At 40.3% G+C, this 26114-nt stretch overlaps 2 protein-coding genes across 4 annotated transcripts in view; one reads left to right on the forward strand and one right to left on the reverse strand.

Annotated features, from left to right (window-relative positions):
• The window catches only part of NEMP2 (nuclear envelope integral membrane protein 2), a 121803-nt gene that overhangs the window by 12951 nt on the left and 82738 nt on the right, over nucleotides 1-26114 (reverse strand). Inside the window, exon 12 of the transcript XR_005790434.1 lies at nucleotides 7503-7678. The gene's annotated coding sequence lies outside the window, so the exon portion shown is untranslated. The remainder of the gene's footprint in view (nucleotides 1-7502; nucleotides 7679-26114) is intronic.
• Nucleotides 12-26114, forward strand: part of MFSD6 (major facilitator superfamily domain containing 6) — a 78014-nt gene continuing 51911 nt past the window's right edge. Inside the window, exon 1 of one of the 3 annotated variants that reach the window (XM_040475670.1) lies at nucleotides 12-115. The gene's annotated coding sequence lies outside the window, so the exon portion shown is untranslated. Of the gene's footprint in view, nucleotides 116-20299; nucleotides 20322-26114 lie in introns of those variants that run through there. The other 2 variants (XM_040475668.1, XM_040475669.1) reach the window with 2 other exon arrangements.

The raw sequence follows: 26114 nt of genomic DNA on the forward strand, positions 1-26114 counted from the left end.
ATGGTGCGCGACGCCCCGACAGCCGCCGCCCCGGCGCCCCGAGCCGCCGCCCCGCGCCGGGGGGAGATGGCTCCCCGCGCCCCGCGCAGCTGAACGCCAGCGCCGCCCGCAGCAGGTGAGTCGGGGCCCGGTGCGCGGGGAGGGGGCGCTCGGCGGGGGCGGCCCAGCAGCCCCACCCAAGCTTTCCCCTGCGGGGGCCGGGCCTGAGGGCGGAGAGTCCCCCTCCGGCGCGCGCACACCTGCTGTCGGGGGAAGGGGGCCTCGGGGGCGCTGCTCCCGGGGCGGGCAGGTGTGGGTGTCTCGGTTCCCAGTCCCGCTTGCCCGTCGCTCCCTCCCTTCCTCCTAGCCTCCCTCCCCTTGGCTTCTGTGTCGGCTGTCATCTTTATAGGGCGCTGGGGAGGCAGCAGCCGGCACCCCCGGCGCCCGGCGCGGGCAGCACTTCCGCAAACGTAACTGGAGTAGGGAAAACAAAGGCGCTGCCGGAGGGAGCCCTAGCCGGGCGCAGGCAGCAGCAGGGGGTGGGGGTGGGGGTGCAGGCAGAGGGCTGGGCCCCAAAGGCCAGGCCATTCTCCGCCCGCTCCCACCGGCGCCCTTGCCATAAACATCCTTGGGGGAAAGGAGGAGGCGAGAACCTCCAGACTGCCCCAGTGGAAGAACGTGGCCGCCCGTGTGCGGGGAGGAAATTGACAGCGTCTGATTCCCCAGGTGAAAAAATACAAAAATATACCTCCCCCGCCCCCCCCCTCGCACCCCACCCCAGGCCTGCTACCACCTCCTGCTTCTTTACTTAACTAAAGTCTAACATGGTGTAACATGTCCCTAGAGCTCTTGGAGGTGCTAATGGGGGTTACTAGCCTTTCTCGGTCCTATTTATTCCCTACATAGCTCGCTGTTAAATTTAAGTAGGATACTGAAAAATTTCCAACGCAACTTACCTCTTCATCTACCTCTTCCCCACGTAGAGAGACCGGTGGGTTAATTACCCTTAAGGCAGGTACACGGTGCATTTTGCCTCTCCCATACACATTCACAGCCACAAACATTTCCTTTTCATCCAAAAATATTTAGTAAACATCTTAGAGTTCCTGGAGCAGAAAAAAACCCTGCCTAATTGTTGTAAGAAAAAACCTTAAATTAAGGCGTTGAGTTTCTAATTCCTATTGGTGTCTACATAGTTGTATGTCCTTGGGCACATCACATCTTCCCCAGCCTCAGTTTTTTTCACATGTAGGAGATGGTTGGATGGTATGGTGGCCAGGTTTGCCTTTAATTGTTCTAGAAGTTCAGGATTTTGTGGAAATCCAGCCTTTTCAATATAGATGGATATAAGGGGTGGGTGGACAGTTAACCAACAACATATGTGTATTTAGTAGATTCCTGCTGTCTGGAGGGCATCCCTTCCCTAAGACACTGGGAGCTAGCCAGCTAAAGGTGTATGCATCATCGATGGTTTGTTAACTAAAAGGAGAGGATAGGAACCCTAGTCATTGGGAAGATTGACTTTTGACACCTTAAGCTGCTGGTCATTAGCAGACATGCAAGATATTTTCAGTTATTTAGTCATAGTCAGATGGCTTGTGTTTATCACAGGTTGGAAGTGAAATTTAGGATTGCTTAGGAGGAGGCTGGGACATTGCTGTTTAGCCCAGTGCATGACACTGGGGGAGTAGGACAGAGGATCCTGTTTCAATAAGGCATTAAAGCTACTAGGCATGTTTACAGTAATTTAGGCTCTGTTTCTATACAAATAAGGCAAACTAAAACACAAAGATAGAACAGCAAGGTTTGCATGTGTTCGGTGGTACAAGGTATTGGATCGCCAAGTCTATCTGGATTGTTGACAGTAATAAGGCATTTTTTGAGCACTTAACTATGTTCAAAACACAATCTTACACACTTAATTTCTAGATCTCTGAGAGATGAGTCTTTTCCCCAGCATTGTGAGTGACGAAAAGGAAGCTGAGAAGAGTTAAAGAATGTACACAAACCACATAATCGGTGAGAGGTGGAATTAGGTTTGACTCCATGTTTCTGGCTCCAAAGCCTGGGAAGTTTCCACAACGTGTGCCTCCTTATTCAGGACCCATTGGGCCTCACCACCTAAGCGGGTGCCCTCGTTTGCTTTCTGCCTTTGAAAATTAGCTACATTTCAATGTACATGTATTCCATGGTAACAGTTCTATGTAAGATCAATATTTATGTTGCAGGCATATTAATGCAAATATATTTACCCATTTCTCACCATTTTTAGGTTGAAGGCAAGTGTAAGTACATGAAAATGACCAAAGATAAATTTAGTTTTAGGCAGACAGGATTTTTTGTTTTACTTCTTTTGATAGTAAGTCTTGACTTAGCAATTGCATTGTAGGGAAAGGGAGAGATGGAATAAATGTAAATGTGTCTGTTAGCCACTTTGATACATTGTCTTGGGGAGAATCAAGATACAGTTAAGTGAAAAAGGCATTTGAAAAAGATTTATATGCAGATACTTAACGGTGCATACAGGCACACATACGCCTCATTTTCCGCAAACCATTGACATTGACTACTTGAAGGAAGTGGGATGGGGTGATGGAAAGAGGGTGCTTTTCTTTTTTCCTTGTGAGGTTATGTTTGGGTTTTTTATTTATTTATTTTTATTTATTATTTTTTTTTGTTTGGGTTTTTTAAAAGGGCCTGTATAGCCTGAATTTTTTTGCCCTAAATCCTGAAGGACACACTGTGTGTAGTACTTGGCCCTAGCGATGATTTCAGTTAACATTTGCTTTGTAGTTGGTTTTCATTCTCCGTATTTAGAAGACACTTATTTATCACTTTGCGAAGTGGCACTGTCTTAATTTAGTTGGCCAGGAAGCTTTTGGAAACTCTCAGAGTCATTTGTTACGACAATGATTTATTGGTGCAGAGCCCAAAGCAGAAAACCAAACCAAAACAAATAACTGAAAACTAAACCTTGAGCCTATATATTAATATGTATTTGCTGTAGATATTGAAACTTGTCTTGCTAGTCTGTGGCTCTAAATAGCTCCCGGCACACCCACACCCCTACCCCTACCTCAGTACCCACAAAAGCTACCCAGAGTGTTGTATTAAAAGTAGCCTCCCTCCGCCTTGGTCTAATGTCATGTAAATGCAGCTAAGCAGGGGATGTGCTGATGATTGTGTGGAAGGGAGGTTTGAGGCTCAGAGATGTGAAGGAAAACCCTGTATTACCTTAGGTTCTGGTGGTGCTGCTGCACTTAGGCAGCGGGGGAGGGGTGGAATGGGAGAGGATGGGCCAGATGGCGTGAAATTGAGGCTCTGAGAAAAAAACATATTCCAGAGGTATGGAGAGAGGATTGAATAAAGGAGGGCTAAGACACCTTTTTTGACATTTGTTGCGGTGTGTGTTTGAGAAGACAAATACAGAGAACATTTTGCAAATAGAAAACCAGAAAGTCCAACTTGAATAACTCCGAGGGTACGCTTTGATCTGAGGCCAAGAGTGGGATTGGGGTAGAGTGGGAGACTGGCCCTCATGAGTCAGCAGAGGCCAGAGGGAGCTCTGGCGTGGCTTTGTGGAGGATAAAAGGAGAACTAGAAAGAGGAACTGGTGTTGTCTCAACAAGCCTGATTTGTGGGTTAACTGTGCCAAGGGAAAGTGAGTAAGGAGCCTGAGGTGGTAGTTAGCTGCCTGTGTGACTCTGTAGACAGACATCCACTGCACAGCTCAGTGCCCTCTGCTTTCCACAAGCTGCCTCCCCGTGGGCCCTTCTGCCCATGGGGTGCAGAGTAGGGATGTGGCCAGCAGAGGAACCCTGGAACCCCGGAACAGTGGAGGAGTGGGGCCCTATGAGCCATGTGGCAAATTCTTCTCTTGTAACTGCACTGGGTACTTTAGGGACAAGGTTAAGGTAGAATTGGCCCCAAGGTAAACAAGGCCTGTCTCCAGCATAGTTAAGCTTCTGCAGCTATTATGAGTGCCTTCTTAATTCTGTTTTAAGATAATTTATGTGGAGTTGTGTTTATTGGACAAATGGAACCCAAACTCATCTTTGTGAGGGAGTTTGAATAAAAGATTTTATTGTTGGGGTGCCTGGGTGGCTCAATTGGTTAAGCGTCCAACTTTGACTCAGGTCGTGATGTCACAGCTCGTGAATTCCAGCCCCGCATCAGGCTCTGTGCTAACAGCTCGGAGCCTGGAGCCTGCTTCAGATTCTGCATCTCCCTCTCTGTCTGCCCCTCCCCTGTCTCTCTCTGAGACACGCTCTCTCTCTCTCTCTCTCAAAAATAAACATTAAAATTTTTTTAAAAATTAAAAAATACAAGATTTTATTGTTATGCTTCCATAGGGTAAAGATAACACACATTTTAATTTTATTTACTAATTATTTACTAATTATTTACTAATCAGGTTCCTTATATTTTGAAGGTATGATATTTTTTTAAAATTATTTTTTGTTGAAGTATAGCAGACATACAGTGTTACATTAGTTTCAGGTGTATAGCATAGTGATTCAACAAGTCTGTACCTTAAGCAGTGGTTACCGCAATAAGTATAGTTACCATGTGCCTCCTTACAAAGTTGTGGCAGTATTATTGACTATATTCCCTATGCTGTACTTTTCATTGCCATGACTTATTTATTTTATAAGTGGAAATTTGTATCTCTTAATCCCCTTTACCTATTTTGTCCATCCTTTCAACATCCCTCCCCTCTGGCAACCACCAGTTCTCTGTATTTATGAGTATGCTTCTATTTTTTGTTTGTTCATTTGTTTTGTTTTTTAGACTCTACATGTAAGTGAAATCATATGGTATTTGTCTTCCTGTCTGACTTATTTCACTTAGGATGAGACCCTTTAGGTCCATCCTTGTTGTTGCAACTGGCAAGATCTCATTCCTTTTTACGGCTGAGTAATATTTCATTGTATATATATAATGTATATTTCACTTATATATATTCTTTAACCATTCATTAGTGGACACTTGGGCTACATATCTTGGCTATTGTAAATAATGCTACAGTAAACACAGACATGCATATATCTTTTCCAATTTGTGTTTTCATTTTCTTTGGGTAAACATCCAGCAATAGAATTACTGGATCCTGTGGTAATTCTATTTTCAGTTTTTTGTGGAATCTCCATAGTGTTTTTCATAGTGGCTGCACCAATTTACATTCCATTAACAGTGCACAGGAGTTCCCCTTTTTCCATCACAAAGATATAAAAACTTTTAAGAAATGTCTCAAAGCCAGGGCGCCTGGGGGGCTCAGTCGGTTGAGCATCCGACTTCAGCTTAGGTCATGATCTCATGGTTTGTGAGCTTGAGCCCCACATGGGGCTTTCTGCTGTCAGCACAGAATCTACTTCAGATCCTCTGTCCCCTTCCCCCTCCCCCCCCCCCCCCCGCCCGCTCATTCTCTCTCTCAAAAATACATAAACATTAAGAAAAAAAAAATGTCTCAAAGCCCTTAAAACAGGCCTTTTCAGTTGTCTCTTCAAGTGAGCAGGAGCAGCCCAAGGAGAAGCCGACTTCAATTTAGCAACTTGCTGTGACTTTTTACAAACTACAGAATCAAGGGTGCCCTGATTGTCAGTCAGCTACCTTGTACTTAAAATAATGCCTCTTTCGTATGTATTTTAAAAGTGATAAATGCTCAGGGCACCTGGGTGGCTCAGTCAGTTAAGTGTCCGGCTCTTGATTTTTGGCTCAGGTCATGATCCTGGGGTAGTGGGCTCGAGCCCTGTGTAGGCTTCTCACTGAGCATGCAGCTTGCTTGGAATTCATTCTCTCTCTCTCTCTCTCTCTCTCTCTCTCTCTCTCTCTCTTTCTCCCTCTGCCTCTCTCCCCACTCACACTCCCTCTCTCAAAATAAAATAAAACATATTTAAAAGTGATAAAGGCTCATCGGAGGAAAATCCAGCAAAGTGTAAGAAAAAAAATTAAAGTACTCCTCACTTCACAGAAATAGCCCTAGTAATATTTTGTTATTTTCTTCAAGTTTTTTTCTAAAACATATTTTATATGAAGCACATAGACTTACAAGTATAAACTCTTGCAATACATAGGGGTTTTTATCCTGCTTTTTTTTTCACTTAATGTGATGCATATATCATAAGCATTTCTCCATATTCTATTCAGTTCTATTCAGTTCTATTTTTTTATCCTATGGATATAAGTTTGTATTTTTCTCTGACATGGATATGCCACGTTTATTTAACTGCTCCTGTTACTGATTGCTTCCTGTGCTTCAGCTTTGATTATTATGAAAAGTACAGAAATGAACATCCTTACACTTAAATCCTTGCATTCTCATGAGAGAATTACAATGAGGGTGCCTGTCAATCTTCATCCTTACCAGCACTGAATATTTTCATTTTCAAAAGTATTGGTAGGGCATGTATGTATTTTTACTTTAATGGGCTAGGTAATAAGTCATTTTCTGAAATTTATAGCTCATGCTAACTCTCAAGACTTCTAACAGCATAAGAAACAATTTTAGATTATATATACTGGAATGTGTTAGGATATAAATTGTTGTTTTAGATAATGGCATTTAGGGGATATAAATAAAAATCATAGATAATAGCTATATGTCTGTAGAAAAATGTATTTTAAATCTTGCAGTCTATATTTTGATCCAAAGTATAAACTCATAAAATATGTGTCTGAGCACCTAGAAATTCCTAAAATGCCTTATCTTATGGGTAGATCATACTTTCTGTAACCCTCTTAACTTCCTTGGTGTCTTACTGGTGTCAGAATGGTCAAGTAATGACACCAGTCTTTTATTGAATAAGCTTTCATCAAATACCCATTGCAATTATAACATTATTTTACGTGTGTGTGTGTGTGTGTGTGTGTGCATGTTAGTGCTCTAACCTAATGTTATATTACTAATACTTGGAGTTGTGTTTTTATTTCTCCTTATAATTCTTATTTTTACAGAGTCTGCTTTTTCAGTGTTCCTAGTATTTTTAGATCTTGAACCTATAGTCCTATACCAATATATTTACCTGAGTGAGTCCTTTTCTGAAAAGATTTGAAAAAAATTGTATCTGTTTCTGTGTATTAAACAGGCATTCACATAACTAGATTGAAAAATAAACCAAGAAGCATTTTAATAGTATTGTAATTCATCTTTTTTTAAACCATTGTATCTTCCATATAAGTTACTCCTCAAGTATAGCAAGCAAAAATTTATTGAGGAAAATCTTTCTCTAAAACCTTAAGCAAATAACTTCTTTATCAACCTTTTAGAAATCTTTTGTTTCAGGCTTTGAAAAGATAAGTCTAAGATTTTTCATGTTGGCTTCTTGGCAAAGAAACAAAGATTGCATTTACAGCCACTAAACTAGTAAATAATTCCGTAAGATTAAGTGTTGACTTGTGGTGGTGGCCAGGTTCACCGTGGCCGGCTCTGGTGCTGACCCGGTTACATGAAAGTAGTTACGCTTGGAGGGTCCCTTGTCTGAGAAAAATGCATAGAAAGCTAGAAGAATCACACGAACACTTACCAGAGAAATAAGTGCATGATGGCATCAGTGTACATCCAAAAATGAGTAGAAGGCATAGGCATGACACATTTGTTTTAATGCTTTCAAAGACTTCTGGCAAGGACTCCATGGCTCCCACAGGTTGGAACTGTCACTCTGGAGGAAGCGAGTGGCTGGGATTCCATCCATGCCCACTGCTGTGGGTAGAGGGGAGTGGTGAGTAGGGAGGCTCTGGACGGGCCTGTCTTGGGAAACATGTTGCTGGCATTCCAGAATTGAAAAATAGAAAGAATTTCCTCTAACTTAAAAATGATGCACTCTGGGGGTGCCTGGCTGGCTCAGTCGGTGGAGCGTGCGACTCTTGATCTCAGGACCGAGAGCTTGGGCCTCAAGATGGGTGTAGAGATTACTTAAAAAATAAAATCTTTAAAAGTAAATACAAGTTCTGAACTCTGTAACGCCCAGGTTCTTTCAGCACTCGTGCTTCAGTAATCTGGGTACTGCCACTGTTTGGAATATTAGTTCAGTGGGGAGACGGTTTCTAAGTGTCAGCAATTGAAGTGCAACGAATATTGGAAACCCAGCCTATTCATTAGTATGGTTACCCTACACAAGCAATTTCCTTGCCTTTTCTGGCTATTGATCTTTGTTTAGGGAGAGAAGACTGTACTTCGGTTCTATTTTTACAAACCTTCTGTGACCCTGCCCCCCCCTTAAATCTCTTCATTTTCCTTCCTTTTTTTTTTTTTTTTTTAACGTTTTTATTTTTTATTTTTGGGACAGAGAGAGACAGAGCATGAACGGGGGAGGGGCAGAGAGAGAGGGAGACACAGAATCGGAAACAGGCTCCAGGCTCTGAGCCATCAGCCCAGAGCCTGACGCGGGGCTCGAACTCACGGACTGCGAGATCGTGACCTGGCTGAAGTCGGACGCTTAACCGACTGCGCCACCCAGGCGCCCCATTTTCCTTCCTTTTTAAAAAAATTTTTAAAATGTTTATGCACTTTTGAGAGAGAGACAGATAGTGTGAATGGAGGAGAGGCAGAAAGAGAAGAGACAGAATCTAAAAGCCTCCAGGCTCTGAACTGTCAGCACAGAGCCCAATGCAGGGCTCAAACTCCTGAACTGAGAGATCATGACATGAGCTGAAGTCCGATGCTTAACTGACTGAGCCACCCAGGCACCCGTCTTTATTTTCCTTCTTGAGTATCAGCAACAGCATATTCAGTTACTTTCACTCCTTATTTTGAAACATCCACTGGATTTTGTTGTTGTTGGAGAAACTCACAAGATCGAAATATCTTTTAAAAAACATTCTGTTCATGTTGTGATTTGAACTGTTACTTGTTCTTCACACTAGGCTTGTTTTAAGGCAGGAAGTTTATTTGAAATGTAGAAGGAAATGAGGTTCTGGGGCCTGCTTCAAATTTATACTAGAAGCTACTGGCACAGTATTTAATCAGAAGCCAAAAACAAGAATCTGCTTCCATGATGGTTGATGAAGTCTAAGGACCTAAATTACCAATTTTTAAATGACATTTAGTTGGGTCTTACGCAAAATGAAAGTGAAAATCCCCTTGGCATTTTTTATTACTAAAGCCACATTTAGGATTAAAGACTATTTCCTCCTCCACATCCACACCCAGAAGAGGTGAGAATAACTTGTTCCTTTCACCCTCTTAGCAGTATGAAGGGAAATATGTTAGGATTTCGGCTCCTATCTTTCATGTTTATTATGTTACAAATATAATTAAAATGTTCCTACAGGTGATTATATTTTATTTTATTTTTTTTAATTTTTAAATGTTTATTTATTTTTGAGAGAGGGAGAGAGACAGAGTGTGAGCAAGGGAGGAGCAGAGAGAGAGGGAGACACAGAATCGGAAACAGGCTCCAGGCTCTGAGCTTTTAGTGCAGAGCCCGATGGGGGCTCGAACCCACAAACCATGAGATCATGACCTGAGCCGAAGTCAGATGCTCAACCGACTGAGCCACCCAGGTGCCCCCCGGTGACTACATTTTAAATGAAAAGGTATTTCTGGTCTGGAGATACCTAATTATCATTCCAGTCCCTAATCCAACAGTGTGTTTCTGTTTGTTTGTTTGTTACATTTATTCATTTTTGAGAGACAGAGAGAGCACAAGCAGTGGAGGGGCAGAGAGAGAGGGAGACCCAGAATCCGAAGCAGGCTCCAGGCTCAGAGCTGTCAGCACAGAGCCCAACGCGGGGCTCAAACTCACAAACCACGAGATCATGACCTGAGCCGAAGTTAGACGCTTAAGCTTAACCAACTGAACCACCCAGACACCCCTCCAACAGTGTGTTCTCTAGTGAGTCAGTATGCATCCTCTCCCACCTGATCGCCTGCAAAAACTAGGCTGAGGACATGGAAGTGGATATAAGCTTAAATCCATAAGCACTGATGGGTAAAATTCTAGCCTAGTTCATGGGTGGTGCCAAAAAGTTCTAGAATACTCACTTGGGAAGGATGTTTCTAGAGTAATTGTAAAATATGGCCTAGCATTTCAATGAAATAGTACAGCTTGAGGAACATGATCACCATCATCACCAGCAACATATGTGGTTTTGAGTTAGAAAAATACTTTTTCAATATATTATTTCATTTATGCCCTAAAATCCCTCTGTGAGTTAGTTGACGGGTTTGGGTTTGTTTTTTTGTGTGTGTTTTTTTTTTTACTTTTTTTTTTTTCAATGTTTATTTATTTTTGGGACAGAGAGAGACAGTGTATGAACGGGGGAGGGGCAGAGAGAGAGGGAGACACAGAATCGGAAACAGGCTCCAGGCTCTGAGCCATCAGCCCAGAGCCCAACGCGGGGCTGGAACTCACGGACCGCGAGATCGTGACCTGGCTGAAGTCGGACGCTCAACCGACTGCGCCACCCAGGCGCCCCTGGGTTTGTGTTTTGATCCCCATTTTATAATGAGTAAAGGGAGGCTCAAAGAGGCACTGATTTGTCAAAGCCAGGAGAGCAATTGGGACTTCTCTCTGTACTTCCTAAAATTAATCTGTCACATTAAACTTTAGTAAAATATTATATATACAATATATTATCATCAGGTAATAATCAAAAATAATCTTTATTGGAGCCTACAAGAGTAAAGGGCAATATGCTGAGCACTAGATTCCTCATTCAAGGAGATTATAATCTAGTTGGGAAGACAGGAAGTACTTATAAAAAGAGCAATAAAATTATCCACAAGTCTTACCACACCTCAGGTGTGAGACCAGTCTCCAGAAGCCGAGAAAGGAGTCAGGAAAATATCGTTAAGTTTATTCTATTTCCAGATGTTAAAAAATATTGCATTAGGTACAATTCATAGAGTACTATCCAAAGTAAATTCTATCACAGAATATTAGTACTTATAAATATGTACTGGTTAAGACCAGTACATGAAAAGGTCAAATGTTAGGAAAACCTTAATAGGGTGGCAGTAGCAAAATCCTGCCATTCTGTTTTCTGCACTGAAGCTATAATAATCTTTGTACAATACAAATGTGACCATTGTATTCTAGTCTGTTTCATTCTCTTCAGTGGCTCCCTGTTGTGCTCGAAATAAATAATACCAACAAGTTCTATATATTATATCGGGCACTAGGCTAAGATTGAACTGCATTATGCCTTTTCATCCCCCCTGGCTACCCTAACGGAAAAATATTATTACGTTCCTCCTTTTGTAGACGGGGAGACTTTGAGAAGTAGCTTCTCCAAGGTCATTGATCTAGTCAGTGGCAGAGCTAGGATTCTAATCTCTGACAGTCCCTAATCCCCTGCTCAGTGACCTCTTAGTAGTGTGTAGAAGGCCCTTCTTGATTAGGCCCTCCCCTGCTCCTCTTGTGGATTACTCTCTCATCCTTGAAGACTTCCTTAAGGCCCCACCCAGAGACTTCTGTGTCAACTCTGCTTGCTCCTGTTTTAACATATAGCATCGTGTATTTGGCTGTGCTTACCCCTCTCTCTTTCTTACCACTGGACTTGGTAGCAGGGACTGGGTCTTCACCATTTTAATTACTGATCACCAAACACACATCCCATCCAATTGTTGGTGCTAAGTTTGTATTTGTTGGATTAAAAAAAAAGAACATCTTAATTTTCATTGTAAGTGTCTAATATGCTATTTTGTGTTCTCTCCTGTCATCCCTCAGCATCATTTGTAGGGCCATCTGTGATCTGTTGCTATCCGCTAGCCTCAGATGCCCTTCAGCCCCAGTATTACCATTTTAAGGATCTTCTGTTTTCTCTTCTCTTCCCCCATCCTGGAATAGTTTTCCCTTTCATCTTTGCCCAAGGCAAATCCTACATATCTTTCAGGGTTCAAGTTAAGTCCCTCATTCTCTTGACAACCTCTGTCTGAAGTTTGGGCTCTCTGCTCTGAGCCCCAGAAGCATCCCATTGTCTGTTAACATTTTCTGTTAATTATGAGGTGCTATGTGGCTTCTCATCTGTTATTCTTGTGACTTATCATTTAAATCTTCCTTGTGTTTTGGGCTCAACTTGTCAACTATAAAGCAAGTCTTTGAGGCCCAAGACCATGTTTTTGACATCCCTGTCTAGTGAGACAGCATGCTAAGAGCACAGACTGTCTGGATTTGAATGCCAGCTCTCCTTCTTACTCCCTGTTAACCTTGGGCTAATCATATAGTTTCCCTGTGGCCCATTTTCCTCATTGTCAAGTTGGGAGAGTAATCATAGTCACCCCAGAGAACTATTGGGATTAAATGAGTTAATACATTTTAAACCCATAGCAGATATTACTTGTGTTGTTGTGTTGTAGTTAGTAATAATTGTGATGATAACATAGCCCGCTGAGCCCTTATTAAAGTAAAAATATGTTGTCAAGATGGCCAGCCACAAGGTATGCATTAGCCACTGTATGGATCAGTTTGCTTGTCACCCAGCAGACAGGTTTTGCTATGAGCCTGGGAAAGGTCCACCAGGAATAACAGGGATGGCAGGTTCTGGATTCTGGAAGGAGTTTCAGTCCAAGTGGAATACTGTTGGCAGCAACCCTGGGGACCACTGAGTATCTGGAGGGTTCAAGCTGGATTTTGGGGAATCAAGCTGGGCTGGAAGGACTAGAACCAGTTTTGATCTTACAGTTTGGCTGAGCCATTAAGGAGCCATGTCAAAATGCTCCAAAAGGGAGAGGAAGATTCTAAAACAGTCATTCACCTCTGTACATCTTAATGCCCTTGTAGCTTATATAACTGTTATAAAACCAACCTTATGTTTCTTTTTCATGACATTGGCAAAAGGTCTAGCAGATGCTAAAACAATCCTTATTGAAAAAGATCTGCTGGAATTGACACTGAATGCTGTCCTCTGAGGAGAGCGCTTTCTGGAAAATTCTGGGGGTTGAACTGAATGTTCAAGAATGTAGTGCCTGAATACCAGGACTCTAAGACTTGTTTAGAGTGGTTTCTCTGTGTCTGTGCTCATAATAGATTGCAGCAGTAGTTAGAGACCTGCCCTGGGACTCACATTGATCAATGCTAGAGAGAATGGTCAATAACAGTTGACAGTGTAGAGGTAGCTCTGAGGGTCCAGAAAGTGGATTTTCCTGTTTTGCAGCTTCAGTACTGGTCTCTGGGCAATACTGAGTTATGATGGCAATGGTGCCAGGGAAATGTCCTTTCTGTGTCATCCAGGGATTATTTCCTCTCCATCGCTTGTGGTTATGTTGCTACGTTATAATGCCTGCAAGTCTGACCTTTGGCAATTTGTTTTAAATCTTTTTTTGTTAATGTTCATTTTTGCGAGAGAGACACAGAAACAGAGCATGAGTGGGAGGGGGCAGAGAGACGGAGACCCAGAATCCAAAGCAGGCTCCAAGTTCTGAGCTGTTAGCACAGAGCTCGACACGGGGCTCAAACGTACAAACAGCGAGATCATGGCCTGAGCTGAAGTCCGATGCTTAACCGACTGAGCCACCCAGGTGCCCCTGACCTTTGATAATTATTATTCCAAAGAACATATTCATTTCTTTTTTAAGGGTTTTTTCCCCCCCTCAAAGTTGAATCCATTTCCATACTCATATATTTGTGGATAACTCAATATACGTTTAAGCAGTTTCAATTTACATACATAATGAAGAAAGCTATCAATTTTAACAAGGATTATTTCATCACCTGTCATCAATAATTCAGAAATACCTGCTATTTGAATGACTCAGGGTAGGTACTGGTATAATGTCTTTCCAGGTTTTAAAAGGCTGTGTTCTTACAGCATTAGAGAGTGCTAAATGAGAAAACTTTTCTGCTTTCCTAATAAATAAAAGCCCTTCTTATCCAAGCTGGCTTAACAGCAATCCTACAATAGAGATTTCCCAGAGAAGTTAATAAATTTTAATTCTGTGTACTATTTGAAATGTCTTTTCTCCTTTTTAAAAGTTTCTTTTAGGGACACCTGGGTGGCTCAGTTGGTTAAGCATCTGAGTTCAGCTCAGGTCACGATCTCACGGTCTTGAGTTCAAGCCCCGCATCAGGCTCTGTGCTGACAGCTCAGAGCCTGGAGCCTGCTTTGGATTCTGTGTCCTTCTCTCTGCCCCACCACCACTAACACTTTGTTTTTCTCTCTCTAAAAAATAAATAAACATTAAAAAGTTTCTTTTAAACAAATCATTTTTTTAAACAAATGAGCTTTTTTTTTTTTTTTTTTAATGTTCATTTAGTTTTTGAGAGAGCCAGCGCACAAGCAGGGGAAGGGCAGAGAGAAGGGGACAGAGGATCCAAAGCAGTGTCTGTGCTGACAGCAGAGGGCCCGGCCCACGTGGGGCTCAAACCCACGAACTGAGAGATCATGACCTGAGCTGAAGTTGGATGCTCAGTCAACTGAACCACCTGAGCGCCCCTCTTTTAAACAAATCTTTAAGACTCAGAGGTTTAAACAAAATGTTAGTTTAATGGGTTCATGTTGTTAAACTACTTAATAAACAAAATCCCTCCTTGGTTTGTAAAGAGATTAAGTACTTCATCCAACATATAAATATTTTTACTGCTCTTTATACTTGCTCTATCAATCCTTATAGCAAATTAAATATAATCTAATGCAGCCAAAGCATGGCCTACTTTGGGACATATTTTAATTTTACTAAAATACAGAGGTTGTTTTCGTTTATTTGCTTCTTTTTGTCCCTGATCCTATGATCGCACAGATGAATATATTTAAACTGTATTTTGTCACTGTGTTTTAAATGTGATTGTTTTGGGGGTGCCTGGCTGGGTCAGTCAGTAGAACATGTGACTTTTGATCTCAGGGTTGTGAGTTTGAGCCCCACATTGGGCACGGAACCTACTTAAAATAATACATAAATAAAAATAAAAAGTTTAAAAAAAATGACTGTGATTATTTTGGTTCCTTTTCCTCAAAATCTAAGTATAACCTGAAAATATTGTCTAAACATTAATGTCCTGAATTGAAAGTGAAAGTTTTTGTTTGTGTATATTTTTAGATTTCAAATTCTTATAAAAGTTACTGAATGTGACATTCATATAAAGGTACAGAGTGTTACAGTACAGGAACATTCCCTTACCTACTTTGCATTTGTTTATACTTTGAGGACTACTTAACATCTGGACTCCTGTAACAGGAGACACCTTGCATAACCTTATGATAATAAAAAATCATTTGAATAAGATAGAGAGGAAAGAATGCTTTGGAAGAAAGTCCCTCATCAAGGTTTAAATCAACACACTAACGTAAGATATTTTGCAGCGTGGAATTAGCATTTGGGCATCAGTTCTCATCATCACGTGGACAATTCAGAGACTTGTACCCTTTTAAAAGGACTTTGTGTCCTTCTGTGACCTCTAACCTTTAACCTTCTGTTAAAGACTCAGTGGTTGATTTATGGAAGATAATTAATTAAAGGGCACCTGATTAGAATTCATAGAATGCATTTTGTACAATTCTGAAAACTATCTTTAGTTTGTCATAGAAGGGTACAAGTAGCTGCTTTAAATTACTTTCTTTTGTAAAGGTAAAGCTCATATGACTGTGTATTTCTTTTTTCTTTATGTTTATTTATTTATTTATTTTGAGAGAGAGAGCAAGCGTGCACACAAGTGTGAGTGGGGGAGGGGCAGAGAGAGAGGGAGAGAGAGAGAGCGCCCAACGCAGGGCTCAGTTTCATGAACTGTGAGATCATGACCTGAGCTGAAACCAAGAGCCGGACACTTAACCGACTGAGCCACCCACCCAGGCACACCTTAATTTTTATTTTTTAAAGCAGAATACAAGGTGGTTTTTTTTTTAAGATGAACATTTTTTTAAAAAAATGAACAAGTTTATAAAGTAAAACACCAGATTCTATACCTTTCCTCATTTCCCATCCCAGAGGCAACTACTTTCTTGCCTTTTAGGCCACTATTTTGATATTTATCTGTGTATTTTTAAATAAAATGCTTGCATTCTTAGTTCTTGATTTTTTTTTTTAACGTTTATTTATCTTTGGGACAGAGAGAGACAGAGCATGAATGGGGGAGGGGCAGAGAGAGAGGGAGACACAGAATCGGAAGCAGGCTCCAGGCTCTGAGCCATCAGCCCAGAGCCTGACTCAGGGCTCGAACTCACAGACCGCGAGATCGTGACCTGAGCTGAAGTCAGACGCCCAACCGACTGAGCCACCCAGGCGTCCCTCTTGATTTTTAAATGTAGGCATTATCTAGTGTCTTCCCACCTTGGAAGGTATGGGACTAACTCTTGTTTCCTGCCCCAGCTCTCTATACCTGTTCAATCTTCTCAGTTTCTATCTTCCCACTGTTGTTGGACTTTACATTAGTAGGACTGTGTAATCATAGCTGAGACATGTAGTAAACTATGGTTATTTTTTTTTTTCCTGTGCCACTTTTTGTTTTCTTGTGATGTTTTGCTTACCTAACTTTCTCTCTGCTTACCACTAATTCATCCCCAGTCTCTTCACCATTAGAGTTCCTCTTGACACATTCAGATGTCTTGTTATTCTGTCAGTGTCCTTTTGCTGTCAGAGCTCTCGGGGAGCCTTCAGACCTGCCACTGCTAGACCTGCTGCCCTCTCCATCTGGTGCACAGCTGTCACGCCGGGATCTGTGGTCACCAGTGTGCTTGTGTCCCTTTTCCTGTCTCCCACATCAGGTCTTTTTTTTTTTTTTTTAAATTTTTTAAAAATGTTTATTTATTTTTGAGACAGAGAGAGACAGAGCATGAGCGGGGGAGGGGTAGAGAGCGAGGGAGACAACAGAATCTGAAACAGGCTCCAGGCCTGTCAGCACAGAGCCCAATGCAGGGTGCCAACCTCACATCAGGTCTTTAATGTCCTATATCCCCTTTTTCTTCATTTAGTCCACCCCCCTTTTGGGGGGGGGCACACACAATCTGAGAAACATGAGAGGTACATTTTTTTGAGAAACTGCGTATGTAAAATGTCTTGCTTTATTTCACCTAGAAACTTGAATAATAATTTAGCTGGCTATAGCTTCCAGTGTTACTGTTGAGAAATCTGAAGCCATCTCTGGTTCTTGATCCTTAGTATGTGACACATTTTATTCTCTGAAACTTTGTGGGGTCATCTGTTTGTCCTAGTGTTCTGAAATTTTAATGATGTGCCTTGGCTCAGGTCTGTTTTATTCTCTGTGCCTGGTGCTCAGTGGGTTGCCTCAGTCAGACAATTCATAGCTTTCAGTTCTGAGAAATTTTCTCAAATTAAAAAAATTTCCTTCTCTTAGTTTTCTCTATTTTCTCTTCTTGGAGTTCTAATGTTTGTAGATACTTGACTTTCTGGATGATCCTATATTTGTCATGTCATTTCTGTCCTACTTTCATCTGTTTTCTTTTTTTCTTCTTCAGATTTTAGGTTAAGTTCATTTTTTGTTGAAAAAAATCATACAAATCAGTGACCTTTTACACATTGAACCCATCCATATAATAAAGAGCCAGATCAAAAACTATAAAATTATCAGCACCCTAGAGCACCTTCTAGTCACTACCTCCCTCAAGGGTAACTACTATTTTAAAAATAAAACTTTTATTAAAACTAAGGTTTTTGTTTTGAGATAACTGTAGATTCACATACAGTTGTAAAAAAATAATACAGAGATGGCCTATGTATCCTGTGCTCACTTTTCCCCAATGGTAACATCTTGCACAACTTTAGTACAGTAGCACAGCCAGGATACATCTATATGGTCGAGATACAGAACGCTGTATCACCACCAGGATTTCTCATGCTTCCCTTCTGTAGCCACTCTGCCACTTTCCTCTTGCCTCTATTCCCTACTTAACTCCTGGAAGTCTCTTATGTGTTCTCCATTTCAGTAATTTCATCATTCCAAGGATGATACAGGAATGGAATCATACAGTATGTAATCTTTTAAGATTGACTTTTTTCACTCTTTACAGTTCTCTGAGATCTGTTCAGGTTATTATATGAACCAATAGTTTGTTCCCCTTTTATTGCCGCATAATATTCCATGGTATGGATGTACCATAGTTTGTTGAACTAGTCCATTGAAGGGCATCTGGTTATTTCTAGTTTGGGGGTATTACAAATAAAGCTGCTATAAATATTTGGGTTTTTTTAAATGTTTATTTATTTTTTAGAGAGACAGAGAGTGTGAGCAGGGGAGGGGTAGAGAGGGAGACACAGAAGCTAAAACAGGCTCCAGGCTTTGAACTGTCAGCACATAGCCTGATGTAGGGCTCGAACTCACAGACCGTGAGATCATGACCCAAGCCAAAGTTGGACGCCCAACCGACTGAGCCACCCAAGCACCCCCTGCTATCAATATTTGTGTATTAGTATTTTGTGTGAAAATTTTTCATTTCTCTGAGATAAGTGCCCAAAAGTGCAGTTGCTGGGTCATGTGGTAGTCACATGTTTAAATTGTTAAGAAATTGCCAAACTTCTTTCCAGAGTGGCTGTACATCCCCACCAGCAATGTAGGAGTAATCTAGTTTCTTTTTTATCCTTGTCAGAATTTGATGTTGTCACTATTTGTATTTTAGCCACTGTTACACATGTCATGATACCTTTTAATTAAATTTACACTTCCCTGATGGTTAATGACCATGAACATCTTTTCCTCTATCTATATGCATCTGTATATCCTGTATCTCCACTTTGACGAAATGTCTCTTCATGTCTTGTGTGCATTTTCTAATTGGATTATTTGGGGGTTTTTTTGTTTTTTGTTTTTTACTGTTGAGTTTTGACAATTCTTTATATATTCTAGATAGCCATTTGTTGAGTGTGTCTTGCAAATATTTTCTCCTAGTCTATAATTTGTCTTTTCTTCCTTTTAGTAGAGACTTCTACAGAACAAATTTTTAAAATTTTGATGAAATCTAATTTATCAATTTTCCCTTTTATAAATCATGCTTTTGGTGTTAGGTCTAAGAACTCTTTAGCTAGCTTTAGAGCCTGAAGATTTTCTCCCAGGTTTTTTCCCTAAAAGTTATGTAGTTTTACATCTTACATTTAAATCCATGATCCATTTTGAGTTAATAATATTCATGAAAGGCATGAAACTTAGGTTGATGTTCATTTTTTGCCTATTGATGTCAATTGCTCCAGCACCATTTGTTGAAAAAGTTATATTTCTCTCATTAAATTGTTTTTGCATCTTTGTGAAATATCGGTTGGGCATATTTGGGTGGATTTATTCCTGGGCTCTCTGTTCTGTTCCATTGATCAATGTGTCTGTTCTTCTGCCAATGCCACATAGACTTGATTACTGTGTAGCCATAATAAATCTTCTTTTTCAAAATTGCTTTAGCTATTCTTGTTCCCTTTTTTTTTTTTATTATTTAAAAAAAATTTTTTTAACGTTTATTTATTTTTGAGACAGAGAGAGACAGAGCATGAATGGGGGGAGGGTCAGAGAGAGAGGGAGACACAGAATCAGAAGCAGGCTCCAGGTTCTGAGCTGTCAGCGCAGAGCCCGACGCGGGGCTCGAACTCATGGACTGCGAGATCATGACCTGAGCCGAAGTCGGAGGCTTAACAGACTGAGCCACCCAGGCTCCCCTCTTGTTCCCTTTTCATGTAAATTTTAGAATAATCATGTCTATTTAAAAAAAAAACCCCAAAACAAAAAACCTTGCTCAGATCTTGGTAGGGTTTGTGTTAAACCTGTTATAAATTTTAAGAGAATTGAAATCTTTGCTGTGTTGAATGTTCCAATTCATGAACGTGGTCTGTCTCTCCAATTAATTAATTATTTAACCTATTTATTTATGAGAGGGGGCGCAAGTGAATGAGGAGCAGAGAGAGAGAAGCGGGGCTCACATGAAGCGGGGCTCATGCTCACCCAAAGTGGGGCTCGAGCTTACCCATTGTGGGACTCAAACTCACGGACTGTGAGATCATGACCTGAGCTGAAGTCAGATGCTTAATGACTGGGCCACCCAGGCCCCCACTATTTATTTAGATTTTTATTTCTTTCATCAGCATTTTGTAGTTTTTAACATATAGTCCTATGCATCAATTTACATTTAAATATTTCTTCTTTCTAGGAGATTTTGTAGATTTCTTGATATTTTCTACATAGTCTCATGTCAGCTGCAAATAGAGACAGTTTCTTTCTTTCTTTTTGATCTGTATACCTTTTGTTTTCTTTTTTGTCCTTATTGAAATGCCATTTGATTTTTGACAGATCAAAAAAGAATGAAATATGCAACACTATGTTGCATAAGAGTGGTAAGACCAGATGATCTTGCTTTGCTCCTCTAGAGAAAAAAGTCTTTCACCATTAAATGTAATGTTACCTGTACGTTTTTGTAGATGATCTTTATCCAATTGAGGAAGTTTCCCTGTCTTCCTGTTTTTCTGAGACTTTTCTTGAGTATTTAATTTCGTCAGAATCTTTTTCTGCATTGATTAACAGCATTATGATACTCTTTTTCTTCAGCTTAATGTGGATTTACATTGATTGATTTTCAAATATTGCACTAGCCTTGTATCCTTGGAATCACTTGGTCCAAGTGTACAATTCTTTTTATATATTGCTAAATTTTCTTTTCTAATATTTTGCTAACGATTTTTGTGTCTATGTTTATAAGGAATATTGGTCTGTAGTTTTCTGGTGTTTGCACTGTTTTTCTTAATATAAGATTCTGGGTTGATAATTCTTTCTTTTAAATATTTTTAATGTTTTATTTATTTTTGAGAGGGAGAGAGACAAAGTGCCAGTGGGGGAGGGGCAGAGAAAGAGGGAGACAGAATCTGAAGCAGCTTCCAGGCTCTGAGTTGTCAGCACAGAGCCTGACGTGGGGCTCGAACTCACAAACTGTGTGATCATGACCTGAGCTGAAGTTGGATGTTTAACCGACTGAGCTACCGAGGCACCCTGATAATTCTTTTCTTTCACAAAATATATCATGCCACTTCCTTCTGGTGTATATAGTTTCTAATGAGAAATCTGCTATCATTTGTTTTTCCAATATTGGTAAGTTGTGAGTCCTGTGTCATTGCTTTCAAGATTTTTTCTTTGTCTTTGATTTCCAGTTTGACTATGATGTGTTTTGGTGTGGGTTTCTCTTGTTTGGAGCACATTCAGTATCTTGAATCTGTAGGTCTTTTGCCAGCTTGAAAATTTTCATCTTTTATTTCTTTGAGTAGTTCATCTGTGCCCTTTTCTTCTCTTTCCAGGACTTTGATGACATGAATGTTCAATCTTCATGATCCCACAGGTCCTTGAGGCTCTGTTAATTTTTTTTTCCAGTCAGTTCTCTCTGTTGTTCAGATTATGTAATTTCTATGTTCTGTCTTTCGGTTCGCTCATTTTCCCTCTCTCCTCCATTCTGCTGTAGAGTCCATCCATTGAGTTTTTTGTAGTTTGATTATTGTCTTTTCCAGTTCTAAAATTTCCATTTTGTCTCTCTTTATATGTTACATTTTTTGCTGGGGCTTTCTATTTCTGTGCTTCAGCTTTCTTCTTTTCATTTTTTTAAGTGTGTTTGTAATCACTTGTTGAAGCATTTTTTGAAGTCTCGCAGGTTCTTGGTATGCATTATTTTTTATTGAAATTTTGACACTTTGGGTATTATGTTATGAAACTGTGGGTTGTATTTAAGCCTTCTGTTCCAGCTGGATTTTTCTGACATGCTCTAGCAAGGGAATTGGAGATGTTGCCTCAGCACTGCCAGATGGAAGTAGAAGTCCAGGTTCCCCACTCAGCCCCTCATGACACCTGAGGGTGAAGGAGCTCCTTGTTACTGTGATGTAGAGATGGGTGTTCTGACACCCCATTAGGTGTCCACCGATACCTTCCTGGCTGGAAGGAATAGGAATGCCTCGTTACTGCTCCCCATGTGGCTTCCACTGACACCGTAGTGCTGGGTGGTAGCAAAAGTCATGAGTCTCTATTAGACCTCTTCTGACACCACCTCAGGTGGGAAAGGTAGGGGTATCTTGTTACTAACAGGTGGGAGTGGAAGTCCAGGATCCCCCTGTGTTCTCCACTGATGCTGTTGTGGGGATATGATCTCATCACCACCTAGCAGTGATGAAAGTCCCAGCCCCCTACTTGGTGTTCTCTGATGACACCTCAGCTTAGGGGTTGGGGTGTCCTCTTGTAGCCTGGTGAGGGTGGAAGTCTGGGCTCCTGTGCAGCCTTTGTTGGTGGAGGTGGGAGTAAGGCCACATTACCCTGGTCTCCTTCTGTGGTATTTGGCTGGAGTAGAGCAGTTATTACCTAAAGCTTTCTATTTTTTCTAGGCTGCATTTTCCCTCATCCTTAAGCCAGAGAGGACTTTGTTTTTTGTTGTTTGGTTGGTTGGTTGGTTGGTTTTGGTTTGCCTTCATTGGTATTTCCAAGTTCTGTAGCCCCACTCATCCCCATGTTCTTTGGGTACCAAGGTCCCTAGCAGGTCTGCCTTCTGTCTGTCTTTCAGAGTCTTCTGTATTTGGTTTATATATAATGTCCCAGTTGTACTCAGCAGGAGCAGTATGGAAAAGTCTGTCTACTTCATCTCTTTGGAAGCAAAAACGTATCCTGACTTTAATACCATCAATTAGTTTGCCTGCTTTTGTAACTCTGTATAAATGGAATCATACAGTGTGTGCTCTTTTGCTTCTTTCTTTTCTCAATCCATATTATGTTTGTGACATTCATCCTGGTCATTGCATGAAGTTGTAGTTTGTTCATTTTACTGCTATCCAGTATTTCGTTATGTGAATATAACATACTTTGTGTATTCTGCTGTAGACAGCTTGTTCCCAGTTTTGAGCCATTAAAATTGTTCTGCCGTGAACATTTTTTGTAGATGTCATTTGGTGAATAGATTACTACTCAATACATATCTAGGACTTGTCGTCAGGTATACATTCAGGTTTGATAGCTATTCCCAAACTGTTACCAAAGTAGCGTATCCATTTACATTCCTACCAGCAATCTATGAGCATTCCGGTTGCTTTGCATCCTCACCAACACTTGGTATTATCTTTCCTATTTATTTTAGCCATTTTGGGAATATGTTGTATTGTTGCATTTATTAATAAGTCTTTTTCTATCCTGAAATCTTTAAGATATTTTTCTGTTTTATTCTAAAATTATGTTACTTTATCTTTTACTTTTATTTATGTTGTATTTAAAAAATTTTTAAAGTAAACTCTACTCAAACATGAGGCTCAAACTCACAACTCTGAGATCAAGAGTCACATGCTCTACTAACTGAGCCAGGCAGGCGCCCCTGTCTTTTATTTTTAGATATACAGTCCATATGGAATTGATTTTTGTATATGAAGTGAAGTGGAAGATCTGTTTGTTGTTGTTCTTTTTCTTTTCTCTAAGAAGTTGCCTCAAATTTTTCTTTTATATCATCCCTTACTTTGACATTTATGCTCTTTTTTCCACAAAAACATTTCCATAACTTTTTCATTCAGGCATTCCTTTCATTCTCCTCCTCTTCCTTCTTTAAAAATATGTATTATTTTTGTTTCATAGTTGCATTTCTTTTCCTATTGCTGAAGATAACACATTTAGAAGTATTTTCCTCCCCACATAGCTCCTATTTTCCCCATGTGTTTTTTTTTGTTTTTTGTTTTTGTTTTTTGCTGTTTGTTTTGGTTCTTTTTTTTTTTATTTATTTAAGTTTATTTTAAGAAAGAGCATGAGTGGGAGACGGGCAGAAAAAAGGGGACAGAGAATCCCAAGCAGGCTCTCCATTGACACCAGAGAACCCAATGTGGGGCTTGAATTCACATAACCTGTGAGGTCATAACCTGAGCCAAAGTCGGATGCCCAACCAACTAAGCCACCAGGCATCCCCATGGTTCTATCTTTCATGTAAGATACTTTCCTCAAATGTCTTATAATTCTGGTGACTGATCATATCTAGTGACAGGGCTTGATGACGCTGGGCTTCCATGTAGAGGGATTTGGTGGGATGTTTAGTTCGGGAGGCTTCAGTATCAGCATCTCCAGAGAAGAACCTTCCAGTTTCCTGCCTGGAGGATGAAAGCCTTGCCAGCTTCTGGGAACCTTGTGAGAGAAATGGGATGGAGATTTGGGACAGGTCTAAGGCTTGGAATCAGCATGTATATGTTCACTTCCTGCCCTGTTTTCAGTATGGTACCCCTACTCTCAACTCCAGCTATTTCTGTATGACAGCAGAACTTGTTTCATCCTCTCCAGAGGAAAAAACCTCTACTTGTTTGGTGAGCCACGTGGAGTGGAGAAGGGGATTGGGTGTCCTGAGTTGGTGTTCAGATTTTCAGGCAACTCCATTGACAGCAGCCTCCACTCCCTGCCTCTATACACACACACACACACACACACACACACACACACACACACACACTTCCTTGCACTTCAACCTGATATGGCCAACCTATGAGCTTTTGAAGGATTCTGAGTAATAAATTATTCCACTGTCAGCCAAGGTTTCTGTTTTCTTAGGTCTACTAAGTTATTTACCAATTGTCTAACTATATTCTGGCTTCCAGAATCTTATTTTATTTTTCCATTTACAGGCGCTTTAATTCTCCTAGCTTGGACTATTGGATTTTGACTTTAAAAATGTGTGTGTGTGTGTGTGTGTGTGTGTGTGTGTGTGTGTGTGTGTGGTCATTTTAGTGGGGTTTAGGGATGGAGGCCAGATGTACACAACCTGCCATCTTCACCCTGAAGTGCCATGAAATTTTATACACTTGAAAAAGAACAAATATTTCTTTAAAGTTTGAGCTCAGAAATGAAAATAATTTAGAAAATAAGTCCAAAGGAGAATTATTGTTATTTTCAGGTGATGAGATGGAATTGGAACCGACTGGGATGGGTGAAAGCACTAATGATGAAAAAATAAATAAATATAGAACATTGAGGAAAGTCTTTCAGCTGGGCAGCAAAAGATTGGATTTTGCTTTTCCTTCAAGTTTTGTGGGGAAAAAAGGTCCCTTTCACTCCAGGAAAAACATGAGTTAGGAACTAGTGGGGGCGACACCACATTGTGAATGCACTAAATTCCACTGAATCATTTACATAAAATGGTTAATTTTATGTTATGTGAATTTTACCTCAAATAAAAAATTTTCTTAAATCTAAAAATAAGAAACACACAAACATTTTCAAAACTTAACAGCTATTTTGACACCTGGGGGGTAAAAGATAAGTTTTGGGGGTAAAAGATAAGTTGACTTACTACACGGGTCTCATTAAGTTGTGTTTCTATTCTCTGCCTAGGAGCTATTTTTAAAATGTTTACAGGCATGATTCTGGAAGATTTTCAGAAAGTTAGTCTTCGTTTTGGGAAAAGGGAAAGCAAGATCTATGCCAAGGGGTAGCAAAATGAAGTTATTTCTCTCTGGCTTAGAAGGTGAAAGGAAGTAATACGTATTTAATGTATATGCCTCCTACCTCAGAATATATTCATTGCAGCATGACAGATCTTGATGCAAGCAGGACCTTTTGGCTCTTTAATTCTCTGTATAATGGAAGAAAGGGAAATTCTGGTGGAATGTGGCACAGTTCCTATAAATTTATACTATTGATATATTCTTATCTTTTGTATGAAACACCCTGTCTTATAAAAAGGTTTAATAAAAAGGCAACATTTTATTGCCCAGAATGTAACATTTGGCAGTTTATTCTGGTTTTTAGAGCACACAGCTTAAAGCCATAATATTAGGGTTCAAATCCTCACTCTACCACTTACACAAGTTGTTTAAGCTCACCATGCCTCATTTTTCTCATCTGCAACATGGAGAAGATAGTAGGATTTTGTGATCAGTATGAATTAATACATTTAAAGGTCTTTATGTGTTGCCTGGCATAGAGTAAGTGCTCACTCAATAAATGGTATCTGCCATTTTTTTCCTGACATTTTTTAAAACTATAATCCATAAAAGCACAGCTGGAGAAACATATGCAGTATAAACAGTGTGAGGACTGTCTCCTTACCAGGGTATCTGTCATGGCTGTAGTGACCCAACTCCAATTGCAAATGTGCATTTTGCTCCCTCATTCTCATTACATTTGTGGTTGTGGTTAAAAGCTTATTTCTACTTTTCTATAGAAACTTAATGGTTGTAGCTACCTTTATTTCCTAAAAATTCTGTACCTCATAGTGCATTGGATTTGTTTGAAAAGTAAAACCAATAAACTATAAGGACTATTTATTTTCAATTCTCTATATTTGGT

This window comes from Herpailurus yagouaroundi, unplaced genomic scaffold (genome assembly GCF_014898765.1).
Source record: "Herpailurus yagouaroundi ecotype Mexico unplaced genomic scaffold, PumYag 140, whole genome shotgun sequence".
NCBI classification, from domain to species: domain Eukaryota; kingdom Metazoa; phylum Chordata; class Mammalia; order Carnivora; family Felidae; genus Herpailurus; species Herpailurus yagouaroundi.